Genomic DNA, 22,093 nt, shown 5'->3' with positions numbered 1-22,093 from the left:
TCCCCCAAGGGAGGCTGGTGGCTGCCTTGGGCACCTGCCCTGGCTGCGCCCCACTTTCCTTCCTGGCGCTTGGGGGGAAGGCAGGAAGGGAGGCGCCCCTTTTCCATTCCCAACATATGGGAGAGAAGGAAAGAGAGGGCTAGCCCTCTTCCTTCCTTCCCTAGGGCCGCCTACCATGAGGAGGGGCGCGCCAGCCCTATGTGGGCTGGTGTGCTCTCCCTCATTGGCCCGTTTGGCCCAATATGCTCCCGTGGCCTCCCGAAACCCCTTCTGGTGATCTGAGAAATACCCGTTGCATTCCAAAACCTTTCTGAAGACCAAATATTGTCATCCTATATATCAATCTTTACCTCCGGACCATTTTGGAGCTCCTCATCATGTCTGTGATCTCATCCGGGACTCCAAACAACAATCGGTCACCACATCACATAACTCATATAAAACGATATCGTCAATGAACGTTAAGCATGCAGACCCTACGGGTTCGAGAATTATGTAGACACGACCGAGACGCCTCCCCAGTCAATAACCAATAGCAGGACTTGGATGCCCATATTGGTTCCTACATATTCTACAAAGATCTTTATTGGTTGAACCTTTATGAGAACAAACATTGTTCCCTTTGTCTGTGGGTATGTTACTTGCCCGAGATTCGATCGCCGATATCTTTATACCTAGTTCAATCTTGTTATCGACAAGTCTCTTTACTCGTTCCGTAATACATCATATCATAACTAAATCCTTAGTCACTTTGCTTGCAAGCTTCTTGTGATGTGTATTACTGAGAGGGCCCAGAGGTACCTCTCCGATACACGGAGTGACAAATCCCAATCTTGATCTATGCCAAGTCAAAAGACACCTTCGGAGATACCTGTAGAGCATATTTATGATCACCCAATGATGTTGTGATGTTTGATATCACACAAGGTATTCCTCCGGTATCCGGGAGTTGCATTATCTCATGGTCGAAGGAATATGTATTTGACATTAAGAAAGCAGTAGCAATAAACTAAACGATCAGATGCTAAGCTAATGGATGGGTCTTGTCCATCACATCATTCTCCTAATGATATGATCCCGTTATCAAATGACAACTCATGTCTATGGTTAGGAAACCTTAACCATCTTTGATCAACGAGCTAGTCTAGTAGAGGTTCACTAGGGACACGGTATTTGTTTATGTATTCACACATGTATTTAAGTTTCTGGTCAATACAATTCTAGCATGATAAAGAAACCTTTATCATGAATAAGGAAATATAATAATAACAACTTTATTATTGCCTCTAGGGCACATTTCCATCATAGGGCTATCGGAATTCATGATAAATAGAGTATGTCGATCCCTCAGGGAGCGATTGCATAGGCAGCTACCAACCCCGCAACTACATCGTCGCTTACGTGGCTACGTTCACGCCCCCGAGAATTATCTAGAAATAGTCTATTTCGTCGGTCGCTAGCGGAAACTATAACAAGGGTGGTTTTATCTAAACAACTAAGTGAAGGTAAAAACATAAATAAAAAGAGGCAAATAAAGTAAAGAGAGGGTGTTTGAGTAATAAGGGCATTCTCAGCATGTTCAGAATCATCACTACCCATACGATCTATAGATACCTAAGCCACTTCTCGTGTTTCTATTTGTGGGCAGAGCCACGTACAGATACATGCATACATGTAGAAGTCCCGTATCACATACATGATGACCCACAAGTATAGGGTAATCGTAGGCCTTTCGATAAGTAAGAGTGTCAAACCCAACGAGGAGTAGAAAGAAATGACAAGTGGTTTTCATTAAGGTATTTTCTGCAAACACTGATATTGTCGGTAACAGGTAGTTTGATAGCAAGATAATTTGTAACAAGCAAGTAACGGTAACGGTAAATAAAGTGCACCAAGGTAGCCCAATCCTTTTGTGGCAAAGGACATGCCAAAACGGTCTCTTATGGTAAGCAAAGTGTTCTTGGGGGTACACGGGAATTTCGTCTAGTCACTTTCATCATGTTGGTTTGATTCGTGTTCGCTACTTTGATAATTTGATATGTGGGTGGACCGGTTCTTAGGTCTTGTTCTTACTTGAGAAAACCTCATACTTATATTAGCCCCTCCCAAGAATCCGCAACTACGAGAAAGTATTAAGATAAATTCTAACCATAGCATTAAAATTTTGGATCCAAATCGGTCCCTTACGAAGTAGCGCATAAACTAGGGTTTAAGCTTCTGTCATTCTAGCAACCCATCATCTAATAACTACTCCACAATTCATTCCCTTAGGCCCAAATATGGTTAAGTGCCATGTAGTCGATGTTCACATGACACCACTAAGGGAATCACAACATACATATCATCAAAATATCGAACACATATCAAGTTCACATGATTATTTGCAACATGACTTCTGCTGTGACCTCAAAAACAAAAGTAACTACTCACAGATGATAATCATGCTCAAGATCAGAGGGGTATTAAATAGCATAATGGATCTGAACATATAATCTTCCACCAAATAAACCATGTAGTAATCAACTACAAGATGTAATCGACACTACTAGTCACCCACGAGTATCAATTTGAGGTTCCTGTACAAAGATTGAGCACAAGAGATGAACTAGGGTTTACGAGGAGATGGTGTGTTGAAGATGTTGATGGAGATTTCCCTCCCAAAGATGATAAGGTTGTTGGAGATGACGATGACGATGATTTTCCCCTAGAGAGAGAGGTGTCCACATACTTAGAGAGAGGTGTCGATAAAAACAAAATATGGGCATATAAGCATCATGCATATTATTATAACAGCAACAAACTTTAACATAAAACATTATCACACAACTTTTATCATATAACTTCTCATGAACAAGTAACAATTCCTCACAACATTGAAGTATAAAGCATAAACTCTATTGAAAACCAACAAACTATGTTCTCAGTCAACTTTCCAACTACAATTCATCATCTTTTCAGGAAGGGTCATGTATCGGAGCCTTTAGGCAAGTCCACATACTCAACCATCATTTAGTCTTCTATGATTTCTAACACTCACATCATACCCATGAACAAAAATGTTTCAACCAGACACATAGGAAGATAGGGGCTTATAGTTTCGCCTCCCAATGTATTCACCTCAAGGGTGTCAACAATAATAACTCATGCCCACTCATATCCACCTGGATATATGTGCCTAGATCTTTCCTCAGAACAAGATGCTTGCAAAAAGAGAAAATAACAAAGGATAGGGAAGAATACTTTAACTCTTACATAAAAGTAAATGCATAAAAGTAAAAGATAGGCCCTTCACAAAGAGAAGCATAGGTTGTCATGCGCTTTTTGGTTTGTATGCTCAATCTCTTAGTGCAAAAGAACATCATGTTATATTGCCCCTTATGATAGCAGCAATTATTATGCAGTCTATCGCTTTTATTATTTTGCCATCACAAGTTCGTACAACGCTCAATTTTCTCTTACACTAAATGATCCAACACATTTAGAAGCAATTTTTATTGCCTTATTGCACCGATGACAACTTACTTGAAGGGTCTTACTCAATCCATAGGTAGGTGTGGTGGACTCTCAAAACAAGATATTGGGTTTAAGGGTTTTTGGATGCATCAGTAGTATCTCTACTCGGTGCGGAATTGTTGGCTAGCAAAGATATTGAGCAAGGACCACATGTTGAAGGATCTATGACAATATGACTTCTATGTGAATATGAATAAACATAAATCATTACATTGTCTTCCTTGTCCAACGTCAACAATTTTGACACATAATATTTAATGGGGGCTCACAATCATAAAAGATGTCCAAGATAGTGTATTTGCATGTGAATCTTCCCTTATTAATTCTTTCATGAATTGCATCATTGACCAATGCTATGTTTGTCAATCTCCAATAAATTTTACCACTTACACTTTTCCTTATGTGATGTCATTACTTACCATAATATTAGCACATGATCTTATTCATTATTTCCTTTTATTTTTATTGAAACATAAAAGTAAAGAAAGAAAAACTTGAAGTAATCTTTATTATATATCTCACACACGATTACATAGATAAATAGATAGATCACTAAGCAAACACTCGAAGAGTAGAGATTAAACTAAACTTTTATTCAACTAATTCAAAAGATGACTAAAGATCGAACTAAGATAAATATAGGCAAAGATAGTGGTGGTGATACGATACCGAGGCACCTCCCCCAAGCTTGGCACACGACAAGGGGAGTGCCCATACCATAAACTCAAGTCTCCTTTGGTGATGAAGAAGGAGGTGGTGATGATGAGGTAGCTTGAGTGTTCTTCTTCCTTAGCTTATGCTTGAGGATGGGATTTTCCTCCCTCAAGTCACCGATCTCCTGCTCAAGCTTTAATATCTTTTTGCATAATTCCTGCTTGTTTTCCTGCAAGAGACGAAAAGGATAAACTGGATCTTAGGTTTCTTTGCTTTATTGTGGACACTTGACTTCTTGAATTCCACGTGCATGTCCCCAGGTTGGGGTAATGTAACTTCATCTTCATCTAAGCTTGTCTCTTCTTTCCCTTTCGAATCATAGTCTTCCTCTTCCTCCGTGGTTCAACCATAATGTTACACATCTCTGTAAACCTTGGGGTTTGCAATATAATAAGCAACATAGATCTCACCCTTTGAGTCTTGAGATGACATATTTTTAGATCTACTAGAAAAACAGCAAGAAAGAAGAACAAGCAAAACGAGGGGAAAATAGACTTGAGAATATTCCCGAGGTGGACACAACCCACCTGGGCACGCCAGGCATGCCGGGCGCACCATAGTGTCTTGCGCCCTCCTCGGTTGCCTTCCTGGTTGTTTCTTATTTTCCTAATTTTTGAAATATTCCAAAACCGACAAAAAATATTTTTGCGGATTTTTCGGAGTTTGTTTACTTACCGTATCACGTACCTCCTCTTTTTTATGATTCTGGAGTGTTCCGGAAGGTTTCTTTTATGTGTTCATCCGGTGTCATGGTTTGAATAATATTGCTTTCAACATTAATAGGCGCACCTGAGATATAGTGTTTAATTCTTTGCCCATTGACCACCTTCGGGTTAGTACCTTCAGAATTATTTATTTTGATGCCTCTAGAACGATAAGCCTCTTTGATAATATATGGTCCTTCCCATTTGGAGAGAAGTTTTCCTGTAAAGAATCTAAAAGGAGAGTTGTACAAAAGAACATATTCTCCAACTTTGAATTGCCACTTTTGGATTCTTTTGTCATGCCATCTTTCTAGCTTTTTCTTTACATAGTTTGGCATTTTCATAAGCTTGGGTTCTCCATTCATCTAGTGAGCTAATACCAAATAACCTCTTTTCCCCGGCAAGTTTGAAATCATTGTTGAGTTCTTTAATTGTCCAATATGCTTTATGTTCTAACTTTAGAGGCAAATGACAAGCTTTTCCATAAACCATTTTGTAAGGAGACATACCCATAGGATTTTTATAAGCTGTCCTGTTGGCCCAAAGTGCATCATCCAATTTCTTAGACCAATTCTTTCGGGACCTATTAATGGTTTTTTGTAATATTGATCTAAGTTCAACTTGACCGCTAGATTGAGGATGATAGGGTGATGCAATTCTATGGTTGACATCATATTTAGCAAGCATTTTACGGAAGGCACCATGAATAAAGTGTGAACCACCATCAGTCATTAAATATCTAGGGACTCCAAACCTTGGGAAAATAACTTCTTTAAGCATTTTAATGGAAGTGTTGTGATCATCACTACTAGTTGGATAGCTTCTACCCACTTAGTGATATAATCAACAGCGACCAAAATATGAGTATATCCATTAGAGGAAGGAAAGGTCCCATATAATCAAAAACCCAAACATCAAATGGTTCAACAACAAGTGAATAATTCATAGGCATTTCCTGACGCTTACCGATATTACCAATTCTTTGACATTCATCACAAGATAAAACAAACTTACGGGCATCCTTGTAGAGAGTAGGCCAATAAAAACCAGATTCCAATACCTTGTGAGAAGTTCTATCTCCCGCATGATGTCCTCCATAAGCTTTGGAACGACATTTTCGTAGGATTTGTTCCTGTTCATGCTCATGTACACAACGTCTAATAATACCATCCACTCCTTCTCTATAAAGATGCGGGTCATCCCAAAAGTTATGTCTTAAATCATAGAAGATTTTTTTTCTTTTGTTGGTATGTGAGACTAGGTGGTAAGTATTTAGCAACAATATAATTAGCATAGTCGGCATACCGAGGAGTGTTATGAGAAACATTTATTGCAGCTAGTTGCTCATCAGGATAACTATCATCAATAGGTAGTAGATCATCAAGAATATTTTCCAACCTAGACAAGTTATCAGCTACGGGATTCTCAGCTCCCTTCCTATCAGTAATATGTAAATCAAATTCTTGTAGCAAGAGAACCCACCTAATGAGTCTAGGTTTAGCATCTTTATTTTCCATAAGATATTTTATAGCAGCATGATCAGTGTGAACAATCACTTTAGAATCAACAATATAAGATCTGAATTTATCACAAGCAAACACAACTGCTAAAAATTCATTTTCAGTAGTAGCATAATTTCTTTGGGCACTGTCTAGTGTTTTACTAGCATAATGGATAACATTTAATTTCTTATCAACTCTTTGTCCTAGAACAACACCAACAACATAATCACTAGCATCACACATAATCTCAAAAGGCAAGTTCCAATCAGGTGGTTGAACAATAGGTGCAGAAGTTAAGGCTTTCTTAAGTGTTTCAAAGGCTTCTACACAATCATCATCAAAAACAAATGGAACATCCTTTTGTAAAAGATTTGTAAGAGGCCTAGAAATTATAGAGAAGTCTTTAATAAACCTTCTAGTGGAAACTACGAATACCTTTAATATCTTTAGGACATGACATTTTCTCAATTGCATCAACTTTAGCTTTATCCACCTCAATACCTCGTTCAGAAATTTTATGCTCCAAGACAATACCTTCATTAACCATAAAGTGGCACTTGTCCCAATTCAAGACAAGATTAGTTTGCTCACTTCTCCACAAAACTCGATCAAGGTTGCTCACTCAATCATCAAAAGAAGTTCCATAAATAGAAAACTCATCCATGAAAACCACAACAATCTTTTCACAAAAATCAGAGAATACAGCAGTCATACATCTTTGAAAGGTAGCAGGTGCATTGCATAAACCAAAATGCATACGTCTGTAAGCATAAGTTCCAAAAGGACAAGTAAAGGTGGTTTTCTCTTGATCCGGTTGTGAAACAGGTATTTGAGAAAAACCATAATATCCATCAAGAAAACAAAAGTGTGCGTGCTCAGATAATCTTTCCAACATTTCATCAATAAAAGGTAGAGGGCAACGATCCTTCCTAGTTGCTTTATTTAATTTTCTAAAATCAATTACCATTCTATAGCCAGTAACAATTCTTTGTGGAATAAGTTCATTTTTATCATTAGGAACAACAGTAATACCTCCATTCTTAGGGACACAATGAACGTGACTTACCCATCTACTATAAGCTATGGGATATATTATACCTGCTTCCAGAAGCTTTGGTATTTTAGTTCTTACTACTTCTTTCATCTTAGGATTCAAACATAATTGATGATCAACAATGTGTTTGGCATCAGGTTCCATATTAATTTTGTGCTGACAAAGAGTGGGACTAATGCCCTTAAGATCATCAAGAGTATATCCAATGGTAGAAGAGTGAATCTTTAGATTTTTCAATAATCTTTCTTCTTCCTGTTCTGAAAGGTTGGCACTAATAATAGCAGGATATATCCTTTTCTCATCCACATAAGCATATTTCAAAGTGTCAGGCAACTATTTTAATTCAAACACAGGATCACCTTTAGGTGGAGGAGGAACTCCTAGAGTTTCAATAGGCAAATTGTGTTTTAGCGGGGGTTGTTGTTCAAAGAATTTTTTTATCTATTTCATTTCTTTCATGCATATGCATATCATTTTGATGGTCTAGCAGATATTGTTCTAGTGGATCATTAGGAGGCACGACAATAGAAGGAAGACCAATTATTTCATCCTTATTAGGTAATTATTTCTTATGAGGTTGTGTGTTAAAATTGGAGAAATTAAATTCATGAGACTCTTCACCAAAGCTAACACTGACGCTTTGTTTATGACAATCTATAGTAGCATTGACAGTGTTCAAGAAAGGACTACCAAAGATAATGGGACCAAGATCATCTCGTGGGGATCCAAGAACTAGAAAATTAGTAGGGTATTTTATTTTCCAACACAAGACTTCAACATCTCTAACAATCCCAAGTGGTGTGATAGTGTCTCTATTAGCAAGTTTAAATGTAACATATATGGCTTCTATTTCAGCGGGTGCTATCTCATTGATAATTTCTTGATATAGGGTAAAAGTAATAGCACTCACGCTAGCACCCATGATAACAATGATCTCCTATTTTAACTGAGACAACTAGCATGCCAACAATAGGTCTTTGTTTATCTTTTTATCAGGTTTGGCAATTCTAGCAGCTTCATCACAGAAGTAAATAACATGCCCATCAATATTTTCTACCAGGAGATCTTTAAACATAGCAACACTAGGTTCTACTTTAATTTGTTTAGTAGGTTTAGGTGCTCTAGTATTACCTTTGTGAACCATGGTTGAGACTTTAGCATGTTCCTTTATCCTAACAGGGAAATGTGGTTTTTCAATATAAGCAGTAGGCACAACTGGATCAACATTGTAAATGATAGTTTCATCATTAACTACGACTGGCTCTTTAATTTCTTCTTTGATAGGGGATGATATTTAAACCACTTCTCCTTAGTGTAGCGACCCGACCCGAATGGATCAAGTCTCTGTGCTCCGATGTCATCCCTGGATCAGTAATGCTGACACCACACAGTACTTCGAAGGATTTATAGCAGAGTAGAAATCACACACTTATTACATCGTTTGTCCAGAAGAGGACTTATTACAATAATCATGGCTTAAGGCCATCTAACAACGATAACAACGGAAGACTTGGAAGATAAGTGAGTCCATCAACTCCAACGGCATCACTGAGTATAGAACCACGACCTAAAAGCACCTTATTCATCGTCTGAAAAGTCTGCAACATGAAAAGTTGCAGCCCAAAAATGGGTCAGCACATGGAATATGCTGGCAATGTAACACATAGAGAGAGGTAATGAGTATTGGCTATACTACATGCATATTTGGCTGGTGGAAAAGCTCTATGGTTACAGTTTTTGCATAAAGCCAGTTTTTCCCTACTTCAAAGGAATAAATTTTATTTAACTATCATGGTGGTTGTTAAACATTGAGAATGGTTGACAGCATCCTCAATCCCAATTAAAAGTACTCATTTAAAACCCAACAATATTAATTAGAAGTAACATGTTGAGATTCAACAGGATAATCCAAGTACTAGATACTCAAGATGTCCATAACCGGGGACACGGCTAATCATGATTAGTTTGTACACTCTGCAGAGGTTTGCACACTTTTCCCCACAAGACTCGATCGCCTCCGCTTGGTTTCTCGCACTACATGGTGTTTAAGAAACGGATGATCGAGACATAGTCTTTCAGAAGCGCTAGCACCTTACGATGGGTGGACCGGTACACCTACATCCCCTACATCTGCTAGTCCACCACTATAAGAGTTTGCACGACTTAGTCAACTATGCCAGAGCCCATAATGGCTTGTGGCTGCACACGTAAGTTACTAGTATGAATTATCTTATGATCCCTTTGAGCCTGGGTGGGTCCAGGAATCACCGGTACCCGGATTCAAAAACAGGCAAGTCCTGGTAGAAACCAGGTGCCTCAATCCACCCAGATGTGTATTTAAGTTGCCACCTTAGATAAACCATTAATAACAATCTCACATCTGTCATGGATATTCACTCACCCAATCCACGTCTACTAGCATAGCATGGCATAATAAGCAAACGTAGAAGTAACTCCCAAAGGTTTCATAAGTAATAGAGGTAATAGGTACTACCTCATCTACTTCCCATCCCACAATTTAATTAGATCCTAATCATGCAATGTTTGAGGATTGATCTAATGCATAAAACTGGGTAGTAGAAAAGATATGATCAAGTGTTACTTGCCTTGCCGACGATCCGCGAAACCTAGAGACTCGAAGTAACAAGCGGCGCACTCCGGGTCATCTATCGCAGACAAACAACAAGCATACAATAAGTACTCATCTAATGCACAGGTAAATCTCGAATAAAAGATCTAACCAGAAAGTTCAACTTAAGAACCCTGGTTGCAAAAGAATCGAATCAAATAAAGCAACGAAAGTCAAACGAGGAAAGAAAACAACTCGGTTCTAGCAAGTTGAAACTAAGTCAAATTTTATAGTAGTAAAACTTTGTTTAAGTTGATTAGTCGGAACGGCGGTTTCGAGATGAAACTCCAGGCGCTTGAATCACCTGATTCCGATAAACGAGCGAGAAGATAGACTAGAAAGAAAATCGGATCTGAAATCGCTATCAGAAAAATAGCGGAATAAATCCGATGAGAACGAAAACGACGAACGGTTGAACGAACGGACGTTCATTAACCGAGGCAAACCGGTGATCACGTTCGTTAGGACGAACGGTCCGATGAATGCTTGCTAAACAAAACCGGAAAGAAAAACCGGCAAGAAAAACCGATCTAGAAAACCAGAACGATTTACGAAAAACCGAACCGAGGAAAAGAAAAGGTGACGCGACGCGGGGCTAGTACCTCGAAGAGGCGAGGGGCTCCGGCGGCGGCGGCGTTGGGTGGCGGCGGTGGCACTTGGCGGCGGCGGTGGCAAGCGGCGGCGGCGGTGTAGGGTGGCGGTGGTGGTGAGGGGCGGCGGCGCGGTGGTGGTGCTGCGCTGCTGCTGCGGAGGAGGAGAGGAGAGGAGAGGTGTTGGTTTGATGTGTTAGAGGGGGGGTGCTTGGGTATTTATATTGGGGAGGGGAGGGTTTTGCTTGGAGTAGGGGACAAGAATTAGACTAGGATTAGGAATCCTAGGAACAAAAAACGGAATAACAAAACGGGTCCAAATCCTACTAGGATTTGTAAAAGAAAAGGAAACCGGGGCGGCTCCCTGGCTCCCTGGCACGGCGGCGCTAGCGATGGCCTTGGCCTCCTGGCCGGCCGGCTGGCTTGGCGGCTTGGGCCTTTGGCCCCAGGCGCTGCGGCTCTTTTTTTTAAATCGGTTTCGCGCGCAGAAAAATACAGAAAAAAATCTAAACGAACTCCAAAATTAATAAAGTAAACTTCCCCCGACTCCTAAAAATGAGTCGAACAAAATGAACTTTACTCGGGGCCTAAAATGCAATTTTTGAAAACACGCATTTTTCCCTAAGGCAATAAACCCCAAGAAAAATCCAAAATTTGATTTATTTATTAAATCTTCATTTTTCCTAAATTTTGGGAAAGTCATATTATTCCCTCTCTTATTTTTGATATTGGAAAAATATTTGAAGATTAAATAAATAAATCCAATGATCCTCTTTTCATAGTTTTGAGAGAACTCAAATACGAAAATTTCGAAATCTCCAACTCTCTCCGAGGGTCCTTGAGTTGCGTGAAATTTCTAGGATCAACAAATGCAAGAAAATATGATATGCATGATGATCTAGTGTATAACATTCCAAATTGAAAATTTGGGATGTTACAAACCTACCCCCCTTAAGATGAATCTCGCCCTCGAGATTCGGGTTGGCTAGAAAATAGGTGAGGGTGGTCCTTGAGCAAATCTTCTTCTCTCTCCCAGGTGGCTTCATCCTCAGTGTGGTGGCTCCACTGAACCTTGCAAAACTTGATAACCTTGCTGCGAGTAACTCTGCTGGCATATTCAAGAATCCTGACTGGTTTCTCCTCATATGTTAAATCATCCTTCAACTGAATTGCTTCAAGTGGCACTGTATCTCTTAGCGGTACTTCCGCCATCTCGGCGTGACATTTCTTCAGCTGAGAAACATGGAATACGTCATGAACTCCTGACAGTCCTTCTGGTAATTCCAACTTATAAGCGACTTCTCCCATGCGTTGCAAAATCCTATATGGTCCAACAAAACGTGGTGCTAACTTTCCTTTAACTCCAAAACGCTTAACTCCTCAAGGTGGGGATACTCTAAGATAAATTATGTCTCCAACTTCATATTCTATCGCTTTGCGTTTTGAATCCGCATATCTTTTCTGTCTGGACTGGGCTACCTTGAGCCTGTCGCGAATCAACTTAACTTTCTGTTCAGACTCCTTAATCAAATCTGGTCCAAACAACTGACGGTCTCCAACTTCGTCACTGTTGTCATGGGACGAAACTGTTATCTGATACGATACTCCTCGGAACTCCATGCAAACAAATGATCCTAGTCATGTATATCTTCGCCAACTTAGCACTGGTGTAAGTGGTCTTAACTGGAATGAAATGCGCTACCTTCGTCAAGCGGTCGACTATAACCCAAATCGAATCATAGCCTGAACGAGTCTTTGGCAAACCCGTGATGAAATCCATGCCTAGTTTATCCCACTTCCATTCGGTTATTGGCAATGGCTGCAACAATCCTGCTGGCTTCTGATGTTCTGCCTTCACTCTCTGACATACATCGCAAACTGCTACATACTCCACAATATCCTTCTTCATTCCGGTCCACCAGAACGTTTCCTTAAAATCCAAATACATCTTGGTATTTCCTGGGTGAATCGAATAGGGTGAATCATGTGCCTCTTGCAGAATCAACTTCCTGATCTCCGGGTCATTTGGCACGTAAATACGTTCCTCAAACCATAGGGTATCGTGCTCATCCTCACGAAATCCCTTTGCTTTTCCTTCGCTCATTTTCTTCTTTATATCCGCAATCTCTTTGTCCTTTCTCTGAGCTTCCCTGATTTTGTCCATCAAGGTAGACTGAATTTCCAATGCTGCTACGTAGCCTCTCGGAACTATTTCCAAACATAGCTCACGAAGATCTTCTGCTAACTCCTTTGGTATTTCTCCCGTCAATAGCGTATTGACATGGCTCTTGCGGCTCAATGCGTCAGCTACTACATTAGCCTTTCCGGGATGATAATGCAATCTCATATCATAATCCTTGATGAGTTCCAACCATCTCCTCTGTCTAAGGTTTAACTCTTTCTGCGTGAAAATGTACTTCAAACTCTTGTGATCCGTGTATACCTCAGAATGATTTCCAATGAGGAAATGTCTCCATGTCTTCAATGCATGCACTACGGCTGCTAACTCCAAATCATGTGTGGCGTAATTTAATTCATGAGGTTTCAGTTGTCGTGAAGCATACGAAACAACTCTTCCTTCCTGCATAAGCACTGCTCCAAGTCCTCGACGTGAAGCGTCGCAATACACCTCATAATCCTTGGTCTGATCTGGCAAAATTAGCACTGGTGAGGTAACCAATCTTTTCTTCAAATCCTGAAAACTTGCCTCACAGTCCTCAGTCCATATAAACTTGGTATCCTTCTTCAACAACTCCGTCATAGGCTTTGCAATCCTTGAGAAATTCTCAATGAATCTCCGGTAGTATCCTGCGAGTCCAAGAAAACTCCGGATCTCTCCAACTGTCGTTGGTGCTTCCCAATTGGTTACGGTCTCAACCTTTGTGGGGTCAACTGCTATACCTTCTCCGGATATAACGTGTCCAAGAAATCCAACTTCCTTTAGCCAAAACTCACATTTGCTGAACTTGGCATATAACTGATGTTCCCTTAGCTTCTCCAAAACCAATCGCAAATGTTCCTTATGTTCCTCTTCATTCTTCGAGAAAACCAAAATATCATCAATGAACACCACGACGAACTTATCCAAAAACTCCATAAACACTTTGTTCATCAGGTTCATGAAATAGGCCGGTGCGTTAGTCAGTCCAAATGACATAACGGTGTACTCATACAGTCCATATCTTGTGGTGAACGCTGTCTTAGGTATGTCCTGCTCTCGAATCTTCAGCTGATGGTACCCTGATCGCAAATCGATCTTGGAAAACACTTTAGCTCCTTGCAAACGATCAAACAGATCATTTATCATTGGTAGTGGGTACTTGTTCTTGATTGTTACTGCATTCAATCCACGATAATCAACAACCATCCTTAACGATCCATCCTTCTTCTCCACTAACAGTACGGGTGATCCCCAAGGCGAAGAACTTGGGCGTATATAACCTTTATCCAACAGCTCCTTAATCTGCTTCTTGATTTCCGCCAAATCCTGTGCGGGCATCCTGTATGGTCGCTTCGATATCGGGCCTGTTCCTGGCAACAGCTCAATCAAAAACTCAATGTCTCTATCCGGTGGCATTCCTGGCAATTCCTCAGGAAATACATCAGGATAATCCTTCACTACTGGCACCTCTTCCTGCACAACTCCTGATAGGCAATTTACATGAGCTCTCCTCGGCTCATGCCGTGATACATACTTAATCCTTCTTCCTTCTGGCGTTGTGAGCAAAATCGTCTTACTTGCGCAATCGATGTTTCCTCCATACATCGACAGCCAATCCATACCTAGAATCACATCCAATCCTTGGGATTCCAGAACGATCAAATCCGTCGGGAACACATGCCTTCCTATACTCAATGGCACTTGAAAACATCCTTGTCTGGCCATATACTCCGCTCCTGGTGAGCTTACTAGCATAGGGGTTTTAAGAATCTGAGTAGACAGACTATACTTCTCTACAAATCCCCTTGATATGTATGAATGCGATGCACCAGTATCGAAAAGAACAAGTGCAGTAAATGACTTAACCAAAAACTTACCGATTACTGCATCGGGCTGAGCTTCAACCTCCTCCACATCAATGTGGTTCACCTGTCCCCTGTTGAAAGGGTTTGGCTTCTTTCCAGAGCTTCCATTTCCACCTTGGCCTTCGGGACACTCACTTGCATAATGTCCGGTCTTGGAACACTTGTAACAGGTGACATGGCTCAAGTCTTTCTTGGCTGGGGTTGTTGGTGGGGTCCGGTTCTGGCCGTTGCTTCCTCCATTCCCATTACCATTCTTGTGGCCATTATGGTTGTGCGAACTACTTCCTCCATGGGTATGCTGAAACTGCACTCCCTGTTTAGGGGTATAACGGGGCTTCTGCTGGGCTCCAGAGTTAAACTTCCCCTGCCCATACTTCCTCTTGCGATTCTCAATCTGCTGCTGCTTTCCTTCAATCATGAGGGCGCGGTCTACCAACTCCTGGTAGTTATTGAATCTTGCTACCATCAACTGCAGGCTTAACTCATCATTTAGTCCTTCCAGAAACTTCTCCTGCTTAGCTGCGTCTGTAGCAACGTCATCTGGGGCATAACGTGCTAACTTACTAAAATCATCCACATACTGGCCAACAGTCCTTCCTCCTTGGCGTAAGTTGCGAAACTCACGCTTCTTCATGGCCATAGCTCCTGCTGAAACATGGGCAGTGCGGAAAGCTTGCTGAAACTGATCCCATGTGACAGTGTCTACAGGGTAAGTGGCTGTGAAATTCTCCCACCATGCTGCTGCGGGTCCGTCAAGCTGATGTGCAGCAAACTTCACCTTCTCACCATCTGTGCATCCTGCAGTGGTCAACTCCCTTCCTATCTTGCGGAGCCAATCATCTGCTACAATCGGCTCGGTGCTACTAGAATACACCGGTGGATGCAGCCTAAGGAAACGAGTCAAGTGATCCCCAGGTGGTGGTGGTGGTGGGTTGTTGTTGTGGTTGCCTTGGTTCTGTACCAATGTCTGAATCAAGGTATTCTGCTGCTGAATCAACTGGGTGATCTCTGGCGGAAAAACAAACTCGGGGTCGCGTCTCGGAGGCATCTGAAGGGTTTAGAAAAGACGAGAAATTAAGAATAGAGTGGGGTCTAGGGAGAAAACACTACCCGAATGCTCATGAGACAATTGCACACAAAATCACTTCATTCATTCAATCAAAGGGCATACAACGGTCTAACTATCGCAAAAGTGCGTGTACTATAATGTTTACATGGAGGGAATACTACTAATATGTGGGGGTCATCTATTAATTTGAACCAGTGGAAGACTCCATGATGTCTGCTCCAGCTTCGTCTTCAAAGTCGGGCTCGCTTGGGTCCGAATCGGTGTCGTCGATGATGATGTAGTTGCTCGGACAGTCGACGTACTTGTCTTCATTCTTGAGCTCCAATTTCTTCTTGAGTTCTTCAATCTCATACTTAAGATCGTTATTGTGCCTTACGACAGCTACGATCTCGTCCATGTAGTCCTTGCGTAGAGTCTTCATCTCTCCTTCAAGTTCGATGATCCTTCCCTTTGCATTCTTCAACTCTATCATATCATTGCACATCTGGTTCTCCTGGCGTCGAATGTGCTGGTTTAACTCCTGGATGAAAGCTGCAATGGATCTATCCTTCTTGGTGCTGACTATCTCCCATTGTTCATTCCGGCGTCCGCAAATCTGGTAGATAGTGTCCTTGAGGTCTTCTTGATAAACTTCTCCAATGCGTCCCATGGTGATATGAGCTGCCATGCTCTTTCCCAGACTCCAGGTTGGTGCACTGAAAACACTATCTATGGGCTTGGTGATTGGGGCGAATGTCCTTCCCGGAACATGAGCTTGAATCTTCCAGCGCTCCTCTTCAGGCAGAGTGGCGTTGAAAGTCCCGGTGAAGCTTGGTAGTCCAATGTTCAGGTACCTGGCGACTTCCTTCAAGTGAAATCCAAAAGGTGTACCTTCATCTGGTTGAGCGTACTTGATCTTTGCATCCGTCATCCTAAAGAGTAGAAAAGATGAGGAGTTAGAAAATGAGAAGAGAATAGTGATCTATGGCTTTAACTTAGTGGTCATGTCCTACAGTCAGCGTGTGCTCTGATACCATCTCTGTAGCGACCCGACCCGAATGGATCAAGTCTCTGTGCTCCGATGTCATCCCTGGATCAGTAATGCTGACACCACACAGTACTTCGAAGGATTTATAGCAGAGTAGCAATCACACACTTATTACATCGTTTGTCCAGAAGGGAACTTATTACAATAATCATGGCTTAAGGCCATCTAACAACGATAACAGCGGAAGACTTGGAAGATAAGTGAGTCCATCAACTCCAACGGCATCACTGAGTATAGAACCACGACCTAAAAGCACCTTATTCGTCGTCTGAAAAGTCTGCAACATGAAAAGTTGCAGCCCGAAAATGGGTCAGCACATGGAATATGCTGGCAATGTAACACATAGAGAGAGGTAATGAGTATTGGCTATACTACATGCATATTTGGCTGGTGGAAAAGCTCTATGGTTACAGTTTTTGCATAAAGCCAATTTTTCCCTACTACAAAGGAATAAATTTATTTAACTATCATGGTGGTTGTTAAACATTGAGAATGGTTGACAGCATCCTCAATCCCAATTAAAAGTACTCATTTAAAACCCAACAATATTAATTAGAAGTAACATGTTGAGATTCAACAGGATAATCCAAGTACTAGATACTCAAGACGTCCATAACCGGGGACACGGCTAATCATGATTAGTTTGTACACTCTGCAGAGGTTTGCGCACTTTTCCCCACAAGACTCGATCGCCTCCGCTTGGTTTCTCGCACTACATGGTGTTTAAGAAACGGATGACCCAGACATAGTCTTTCAGAAGCGCTAGCACCTTACGATGGGTGGACCGGTACACCTACATCCCCTACATCTGCTAGTCCACCACTATAAGAGTTCGCATGACTTAGTCAACTATGCCAGAGCCCATAATGGCTTGTGGCTGCACACGTAAGTTACTAGTATGAATTATCTTATGATCCCTTTGAGCCTGGGTGGCGGTCCGAAGAAATACAGGCAAGTCCTGCTAGAAAACAGGTGCCTCAATCCACCCAGATGTGTATTTAAGTTGCCACCTTAGATAAACCATTAATAACAATCTCACATCTGTCATGGATATTCACTCACCCAATCCACGTCTACTAGCATAGCATAGCATATTAAGCAAACGCAGAAGTAACTCCCAAAGGTTTCATAAGTAATACAGGTGATAGGTACTACCTCATCTACTTCCCATCCCACAATTTAATTAGATCCTAATCATGCAATGTTTGAGGATTGATCTAATGCATAAAACTGGGTAGTAGAAAAGATATGATCAAGTGTTACTTGCCTTGCTGACGATCCGCGAAACCTAGAGACTCGAAGTAACAAGCGGCACACTCCGGGTGATCTATCGCAGACAAACAACAAGCATACAATAAGTACTCATCTAATGCATAGGTAAATCTCGAATAAAAGATCTAACTAGAAAGTTCAACTTAAGAACCCTAGTTGCAAAAGAATCGAATCAAATAAAGCAACAAAAGTCAAATGAGGAAAGAAAACAACTCGGTTCTAGCAAGTTGAAACTAAGTCAAATTTTACAGTAGTAAAACTTTGTTTAAGTTGATTAGTCAAAACGGCGGTTTCGAGATGAAACTCCAGGCGCTTGAATCACCTGATTCCGATAAATGAGCGAGAAGATAGACTAGAAAGAAAATCGGATCTGAAATCGCTATCAGAAAAATAGCGGAATAAATCCGATGAGAACGAAAACGACGAACGGTTGAACGAACGGACGTTCATTAACCGAGGCAAACCGGTGATCACGTTCGTTAGGACGAACGGTCCGATGAACGCTTGCTAAACAAAACCGGAAAGAAAAACCAGCGAGAAAAACCAATCTAGAAAACCGGAACGGAAACCGGAACGATTTACGAAAAACCGAACCGAGGAAAAGAAAAGGTGACGCGGCGCGGGGCTAGTACCTCGAAGAGGCGAGGGGCTCCGGCGGCGGCGGCGTTGGGTGGCGGCGGCACTTGGCGGCGGTGGTGGCAAGGGGCAGCGGCGGTGTAGGGCGGCGGCGGTGGTGAGGGGCGGCGGCGCGGTGGTGGTGCTGCGCTGCTGCTGCTACGGAGGAGAGGAGAGGAGAGGTGTTGGTTTGATGTGTTAGAGGGGGGGGTGCTTGGGTATTTATATTGGGGAGGGGAGGGTTTTGCTTGGAGTAGGGGACAAGAATTAGACTAGGATTAGGAATCCTAGGAACAAAAAACGGAATAACGAAACGGGTCCAAATCCTACTAGGATTTTTAAAAGAAAAGGAAATCGGGGCGGCTCCCTGGCTCCCTAGCACAGCGGCGCTAGAGATGGCCTTGGCCTCCTGGCCGGCCGGCTGGCTTGGCGGCTTGGGCCTTTGGCCCAAGGCGCTGCGGCTCTTTTTTTTTAAATCGGTTTCGCGCGCAGAAAAATACAGAAAAAAACTAAACGAACTCCAAAATTAATAAAGTAAATTTTCCCCGACTCCTAAAAATGAGTCGAACAAAATGAACTTTACTCGGGGCCAAAAATGCAATTTTTGAAAACACGCATTTTTCCCTAAGGCAATAAACTCCGAGAAAAATCCAAAATTTGATTTATTTATTAAATCTTCATTTTTCCTAAATTTTGGGAAAGTCATATTATTCCCTCTCTTATTTTTGATATTGGAAAAATATTTGAAGATTAAATAAATAAATCCAATGATCCTCTTTTCATAGTTTTGAGAGAACTCAAATACGAAAATTTTGAAATCTCCAACTCTCTTTGAGGGTCCTTGAGTTGTGTGAAATTTCTGGGATCAACAAATGCAAAGAAAATATGATATGCATGATGATCTAATGTATAACATTCGAAATTGAAAATTTGGGATGTTACACTTAGGGAGATCAACATGAGTAACAAAATGTTCACAAAAGGAGGCTACTATCTCAGAGTCAAGTCCATATTTAGTGCTAAACTTGCGAAAAGCATCGGAATTCATAAAAGATTTAACACAATCAAATTCAAGATTAATACCTGATTCTTTACCTTCATCGATTTCCCAATCTTCAGGGTTGCATTTAATTCTTTCTAAAAGGTCCCACCTGAATTCAATAGTCTTCTTCATAAAAGAACCAGTACAAGAAGTATCGAGCATGGATTGATCATCACGAGAAAGCCAAGCATAAAAGTTCTAAATAATAATATCTCTACAGAGCTCATGGTTGGGGCATGAATATAATATTAACTTAAGCCTCCCCCAAGCTAGAGGGACACTTTCTCCTTCATGAGGCCAAAAATTATATATATAATTTCGATGACGATGAACTAGATGCATAGGATAATTTTTTTGGTGAAATTCCAATTTCAATCGATTCCAATTCCAAGACCCAATATCATCGCATAGCCTATACCATGCCAATGCTTTTCCCTTCAAAGATAAAGGGAAAACCTTCTTCTTAGCTTCATCTCCGGATAAACCTTCAAGCTTAAATAATCCACAAATTTCATCTACATGTATCAAATGCATATTAGGATGTTCAGTTCCATCTCCTACATAAGGATTAGGTAGTAGTTTTTCTATCATACCCGAAGGGATTTCATAACCAATATTTTCAGTAGGTGCAGTAGGTTGAGGGGCAACTAATTGTGATTCCGTTCAAGGTGAAGATACCCCGAAAAAAACCCTAAAAGGATGATTCTCCATAGTAACAAGGAACAATAAATTTCAGCATGTAGTAATAATTTTTCCTTACCAATTTCCACTTACCGAGAGCGTTTCACTCCCCGGCAATGGCGCCGGAAAAGAGTCTTGATGACCCACAAGTATAGGATATCAATCGTAGTCCTTTTGATAAGTAAGAGTGTCGAACCCAATGAGGAGCAGAAGGAAATGACAAGTGGATTTCAGCAAGGTATTTTCTACAAGCACTGAAATTGTCAGTAACAGGTAGTTTGATAGCAAGATAATTTCTAATGAGCAAGTAACGGTAACGGTAAATAAAGTGAAGACCAATCCTTTTGTGGCAAAGGACAGGCCAAAACGGTCTCTTATGATAAGCAAAGCGTTCTTGAGGGTACACGGGAATTTGATCTAGTCACTTTCATCATGTTGGTTTGTTTCATGTTTGCTAATTCGATAATTTGATATGTGGGTGGAATAGCACTTAGGTGTTGTTCTTACTTTAAAAAACCTCCTACTTATGATTAACCCCCTCGCAAGCATCCACAACTACGAGAAAAGTATTAAGATAAAATCTCACCATAGCATTAAACTTTTGGATCCAAATCGGCCCCTTACGAAGTAACGCATAAACTAGGGTTTAAGCTTCTGTCACTCTAGCAACCCATCATCTAATAACTACTCCACAATGCATTCCCTTAGGCCCAAATATGGTGAAGTGCCATGTAGTTGACGTTCACATGACACCACTAAGGTAATCACAATATGCATATCATCAAAATATCGAAAACATATCAAGTTGACATGATTACTTGCAACATGACTTCTCCCGTGACCTCAAGAACAAAAGTAACTTCTCAAAAATGATAATCATGCTCAACATCAGAGGGGTATTAAATAGCATAATGGATGTGAACATATAATCTTCCACCAAATAAACCATATAGTAATCAACTACAAGATGTAATCAACACTACTTGTCACCCATGAGTACCAATCTGAGGTTCCGGTACAAAGATTGAACACAGGAGATGAACTAGGGTTTGAGAGGAGATGGTGCTATTGAAGATGTTGATGGAGATTTCCCTCCCAAAGATGATAGGGTTGTTGGTGATGACAATGACGATGATTTCTCCCTCCAGGAGGGAAGTTCCCCTGGTGGAATCGCTCCGCTGGAGGGCAAAAGTGCTCCTGCCAAAGTTCCGCCTCGAGACGGCGGCGCTTCGTCCCAAAAGTCCCCCTCTGATTTTTTTCTATGTCATAAAAACCTATATAATAGAAGATGGGCACCGGGGGTGGGCTGAGGAGGACACAACCCACCAGGGCCCGCTTGGGGGCCCAGGCGCACCCCGGTGTCTTGTGCTCACCAGGGTGGCCCCCTCCAGTAGTTATTTGCTCCAGTATTTCACATATATTCCAAAACATTTTTTCGTAAATTTTTAGCTCATTTGGAGATGTGTAGAATAGGTAACTCTGACGCAGCTTTTTCGGGTCCAGAATTCCAGCTGTCGACATTCTCCCTCTTTCTGTAAACCTTGCATATTATGAGATAAAATGCATTAGAATTACTCCATAAAGCATTATTATGCATAAAAACATTGTAAATAACTATAGGAAAACATGATGCAAACTGGACGTATCAATACGCC

The sequence above is a fragment of the Triticum aestivum genome, chromosome 7A, assembly GCF_018294505.1.
Source record: "Triticum aestivum cultivar Chinese Spring chromosome 7A, IWGSC CS RefSeq v2.1, whole genome shotgun sequence".
NCBI classification, from domain to species: Eukaryota; Viridiplantae; Streptophyta; class Magnoliopsida; order Poales; family Poaceae; genus Triticum; species Triticum aestivum.
This window is presented reverse-complemented; position numbering follows the sequence as displayed.